Consider the following 6,000-nt stretch of genomic DNA (forward strand, 5'->3'; position numbering starts at 1 on the left):
TTATAGCTAAAAGGATTTACTACAGTAACACAAATAAAAATGTTAAAATTGAAAAAAAATTTCACTGATAAGTAGGAACAAAAATAAAATAAGGAATTAGCAAAGTGTCATAGTATTTGACATTTTTATATCAAGCACACAAAACAAATACAAGTATATAAGAAATATCATACTAATCAACCAAATATAAAATGAGTTTGAGAATGCTAACAAGCATTTGATATGAATTTAAATGCAATTAAGTAGAAAAGACTGTCATTCATAAAACTTTATTTCATATGAAAGGAAATTCCAGGAAAATGAAAACTAAATAGATGAATCAAAGGTATAACTATATGGAGAATATTATTAACAATTAGAAAGGCAAAACTGAAATGTACATTTTTCTTTCTTTTTTTTATCAGATCCATTTTACTAAGTCCTTCAACTCCACCTTAGCTAAAATAAAAAGTTCACTAAATATGCATAACAAAATATTGGATATAACAGAAAAAAAGTTCAGTGAACTTAAAGACAGATAACAGAAATTACTCAATCTGAAAATCCTTTCCGCCAACAAACCAAAACAATAAAATTGAGGAAAAAGAAACAATATCTCAGAGATCTATGTGACAGTATCAAACAGCCTAACATATGAACACACATGTAACTGGCATTCTAGAAGGAAAACAGAATAATATAGCAGAAAAAAAATTTCCAGAAACAGTAACCGAATTCCCAAAATTTGATGAAAACCATTGATTCACGAATCCAAGAAGCTCAGTTACCCACAAACAGGAGAAACTCAAAGAAAAAACACACCTATGCACATGACAGCCTAACTGCTGAAAACAAAAGATAAAATAGAAAGTGAACAAAGAAAAAAAAATGCTCATTACATACAAAACAATGGAAGCCAGAAACCCAGGAGTCTATATTCAATAAAAATATTCTTCAAAACAAATGTTTAATAACAGCATTTTCAAATGAATGAAAGCCAAGAGAAGTCATCTACAGCTCAAACTGTAAGACATGCTTGATATTTTTCAAGATGAAGGGAAATTAACCAGATAAAGACTCAGGTATACAGGCAAAAATGAAGAACACCAGAAATGGTAAATATGCTAGTCAATATAAAGACTATTTTTTTCTTTTCTTAATTTCCTTAAAAGACAACTCACTGTTTAAAGCAAAAATAACAATGTAAGACGGAGTTTGTAATACATGTACATGTAAAAGATACAACGGCTCAAAGAACAGGAAGCGGGTATGTGAAATTTTACTGTTGCAAGATTTTTTACCTTTGTCAAGTGGGAAGAATTTAAGCAGGATGTGAGAAATAACAACTATCATCTGGGAAGTGGTACAATAGTACGTCTGAGTAGACTTTAATACGTTAAAGATGTGTACTCGTAGTGCTACAATAGCCACTAAAGAAAATAAAACAAGTATTGCTTAAAGTCAAAAGAAAATAAAATGGAATACAAAACATTTAATTAACCCAAAAGAACTCAGGAAAAAAGCAAAGATGATAAACCAGAAGGACAAATCAAACAGCAAGATAGACTTAAACAGATCATGATGTGGCCTGTTAATTATTTTAAATAAATTGACTAAGCATGCCAATTAAATGGTGAGACAGACTAGATTAAAAAGTATGATCCAATGATATGCTAAGAGATACTTAAAGTATTAAACCACAAATAAGTTGAAAAATAAAATAAAAGACATACCACCGAAACAGTAAAGATAAGAATGCCGGCAAGGCTATATTATTATCAAACCAAATAGATTCCAAGACAAGTTACCGGAGGCACAGATGTGAGGCAAGAGTGACTGTGGGGAGAGTGTATTCATTTTTGTACCTCGGAAACTTATTCCAGTATATCACAGAAGAATTCAATAAATGTGTGCTAAATAAATGCTGAGTAATTAAAAATAACTTATTGAAATACTGTCTCAAATGTATGATCAAGATAAAAACCACTCCTAAAACGGCTCTCATAAAGAAACTCAATGTAAAATTCTGCATTCCTTTTAGAAGGAAAAAACATTCTGAGTTATGAAAATTCTTACCTGGATATATTTCTTGCTATAATCACAACCCGGCTGTAGGGATCTCAAACACACTCTGTGTAATTTACTCAGTGGCTGAACTTCAGGCACTCCATTGACTTCCCTTATTAATTCAAGTGGCATATCAGTTCTGCCTCACAGCGATGTTCAAAGCAAATTCAAACAGGGAAGTTGACAGCTTGCTGCTGAAAACACAAGACCAGTGTTTTACCCAAAATGTAGTCAATAATTTGCTCTAAGCCTCTTTGACTTAGTTTTGCTTTTCCTTACCTTTAAATTAGTTTCCATGGTTGGGGAGACAGGGACAGGAGGATAGATTATTTTACATTTTATTACAAGGATCAATACACAGCATTCTTCTAAGAAACTGAAACTTAACTCTTTTCTACTTAGCTTTTGTATTTCAAGTACCTCTAAAAGCCAGTTTTAAGATCTATGAAAACTTCATTAATAAATGCTTTTACCATCTTGCTTTAAAATGTAAAAGCTATTGGGAAAGGGGAGTGGCTGAAAAGCTTTGTTTTTGTTTTTTAAACCCCTTGGCAGTTGTAATATTGTGTAAGTAAATTGTGCACAAAAAGCTTGCCACAATATTATCTATGGCCTCCTCCCTTCACTCCCTAAATAACCGAAAGAAACAATTAAACTGAAATTAACTTGTGCATTGTAGGTTCAGTCTTATTCCTCAAACCTCTTGACTGTGACAGTCACAACTGTCAATATTTAGTTTTAATGTATGCGCACCAATCTTCCCCAAGCAACTTGAGCTTCTTGAGGGCAGGGACGTCTGCCTCTCCCAAAACGCCAGGCAAGATGCCGAACACAGCAGGCTCAACATAACACGTAAGGTTTCTTTGCAATAATTACATCAATTTTGATCTAAACTAAATCTACCCCTTTATAATACCAGATGCGGTCCCGATCCGTCTTGTACCCATCCAATGAACTCCAAATTTACCTTTTAGAAATTACTCACCCGCACTCTACAAAGAAACCTACAAGAGTTTAGATGGGCGCGCTCATGACGTCACAGGCACACTGACGGCCCAGCTCCCACGCATGCGTACAGTGTCACTAGCGCTAAACAGTCGTTTCTTCCCGCGCCCGGGGAGGGAAATCTGCGTACTAGTTCCCAGGCCTAAGGCGCCCTGGAGGTTTCCCTGAACGCACAGAATGCGGCGTTACGGGTAGCGTAGCCTCTTAGTGCAGGCCCCGCCCAGTCCGGTCGCATCTCCCAGAATTCTTGCCGCTCCCATTAACTCCGCCTCCCGTCAATTCCCGCGTTCGTGGCTGGAGGCGCCTGACAGGGAAGCGTGGCGAAAGTGCAGTGCGGCATTTGCGATTCGGTTTGATAGATTGGAAACCCCAATGGGCAGCGCCCTTCTTTAACTTCCAGTTCTCTTCCCTCCAGAAGTAAGCACCCAAATGCAGTTTTTACATGGAAACAGTTACAAAGATAACAATGTTATTTGATAGTTTGTATAGCAATTTTGAGACATTGGCATCCTTCCTCCAATGGGTTATGCTATTTACAGGCAGATTTGGTTTACCTTGCCATTGGTTTCCAGGGCTATGATTTGTATTATAATTAATAAGATTTATTGTTAAATGTGAATCCTTTGCAAATTTCTGATGTATGCCTTCAGTCATTTAAGTGAAACCACCTCAGTGTGAGACTAAGGTAACAAAGAATTACACAAATATTTCCAAGGCTAATTTGGACTAAAGTATCTGCTTTAGATAAATATTCGCATGAAGAAATAGCTAACTATTTTCAAAGTACCTATTCTTTCAACAGGAAGCATTATCTTTCCCATCCCTACCGTGGTTATTTATATACCATGCATGAGCGGGCGTGGGGGGAGGGTGACAAGTGAATAAGCTCAAGAGCTGTCCATTTGAGGAAAACGGTAAGTGTCACTGTCGTGTTCCTGTCTGAACTCTGAAGTGTTGCCCCAGTTCTTGGGCTCAGGGCTTAGAAGAATCACAAGCCTTGGCCCGCATGAAGGAGAGATAGGACAAACACTCCGCAAATATGCGTGAAGAATGTATTATAAGTAAAGTTTAAGGGTGCAAAGCTAAAGACGTTTCCTAAGGGGAAACAGGTCTGTCTCTGTGAGTGGAGAAGGCACTATCTACTTCTGTGTTTTCCCTTTTATATGTTAGTAGGTTAGGTAAAGGTTAATTATAATTATTCATAACTATATGTCACTGTTCGGGGGACTGAATTTTTTCCAGGTATAGACATAACTTAAAGGTTATATTTCAGTCATTCTTTCTAATATACGTATGGTGGGGAAAGTGCCATAACCTGTTTATGGTGTTTTTTCCATTCTCTGAATTCAGTGTTCCATGGCCTAATTACCCAGTTCTTTAAGACTGAAATAACTGTTCCCTCTTTTTGTTTTTCTGTAACCATTTCCTCCTTATTGTTTTTCTACAGCTGCTTTCTCCTTTCTCTTTTACTGATTTCCATTACCACTCAGTTGTTTTTCTGCCCCTAACATAAGGGTCGGACTCTGTCGTCATTTCTTCTCTGGCCTCACCCAGCTGTGAAATAACTGTTCCTAGTCCATAAGTGAAGCCCTCCACATGAGCTTTGGATCCTGACCATTTTCATCTCCCTTCTGTCATCAGTAATATTAATATATCTTCTCTCAATGTATTTTCAACTTTCTTTCCTTACTCGTTCTTTCCTATCAGCATTTAAACACATTGTTCCAGTAGTGGAAGCTTTTTAAGGGCAGGGAGAATTGCTTACTAAATAGAGCCTGTCCAGTGTCTGGAAAATTGTGGGTGATAAATATCCACTGAATTAACAAATAAAGGCTAAGGAAAACTGTTTTTCTTTCCTCACCTCTGATTTCTATCCCATCCCTAAACTGTCTTGACAAAAACATAGAAGACCTACCTCTTTGTTGCTAAGCCGAAAGGACATTTTTAGTCTTTGTAAAAGCATTTTCATTTTGCTACAAATAGTCGTCGTTTTTCTCTTACCTTTTTATCAGTTGAATCTTTTAAAACTGTTCCTCATCATGTTTAGCCTATAAATGTCTGTATTCTGTAGGATGTGATGAAGATATCTAACAGAAGTATACATTAACTCCTTTTTTTGTTGTTGTTATAGTGGTTGTTCTCAATTTGTCTAGGACGTAAACACTTCCTACACATCCTAGTAACTTCCAGTCTTGTTTCTTTTTCATAATCTCCCAATTAGTGGCAGAGCTGAGATGCATCTGGCTCCAGAGCCTATCTGCTTTTCCTCACATTAGCAATTAGTTTCTATAAATGAAGAAAATTACACATGAATATACAGTATAAATTAAGATAATAAGAGAGGGGAAAAACAGAGAGATTGAATCAACTGGAAAGGCACTGAGGACATTAATGCCAAAACAATCTATTACTGTTTTTCTATGCTTGTTGAAGCAGCATTGAAAAGTTACTCTAAAGCTAACAATTAATGTAATAACTATTACAAGTTATAATTTTTAAGGTGCAGTGAAAAGTTTTGATATAAAATCTACAATGTAAAAATGTTCAAAATTGAACTTTTAAGAACTTTTTAAGAAAAGTTAAAATGAGATTCTCACTAATAAGTAACAAGCACCAAAAGTGGAAAGAGTACTTTTTTAGCTGATGCATAAATAAAAAGATCCAGTGCAGTTATTGTAAGTAATAACAGTGAAAGAAATTAATCTTCAAATTGCTGACACTTCTTCCCTCTCATTACTGTTCTCAAATTGTTCTTTACTATTTACTTTTTAATGTCTAAATGTCAATTTGAATTGCCTAACAGTCTAACACTTCAAATTCATTTCCTTTGCATTAATTGTGGGGTCATTAACCTATTGCTATTTTCTATCTATCTATCCTGCAAGATGTTGTCATCATGTTGCATCCCTAAAGCCTGACAATATCATCTACTTACTCCTGAGATTTTCT

The 6,000-nt window shown here is 35.6% G+C and overlaps 1 protein-coding gene across 1 annotated transcript in view; it reads right to left on the reverse strand.

Moving 5' to 3' along the window:
- The window catches only part of POT1 (protection of telomeres 1), a 72,324-nt gene extending 70,090 nt beyond the window's left edge, over positions 1 to 2,234 (reverse strand). The window contains exon 1 of the mRNA XM_069461862.1: positions 2,056 to 2,234. The gene's annotated coding sequence lies outside the window, so the exon portion shown is untranslated. The remainder of the gene's footprint in view (positions 1 to 2,055) is intronic.
- Between the last annotated feature and the right edge of the window lie 3,766 nt (positions 2,235 to 6,000).

This window comes from Eulemur rufifrons, chromosome 29 (genome assembly GCF_041146395.1).
Source record: "Eulemur rufifrons isolate Redbay chromosome 29, OSU_ERuf_1, whole genome shotgun sequence".
NCBI lineage: Eukaryota > Metazoa > Chordata > Mammalia > Primates > Lemuridae > Eulemur > Eulemur rufifrons.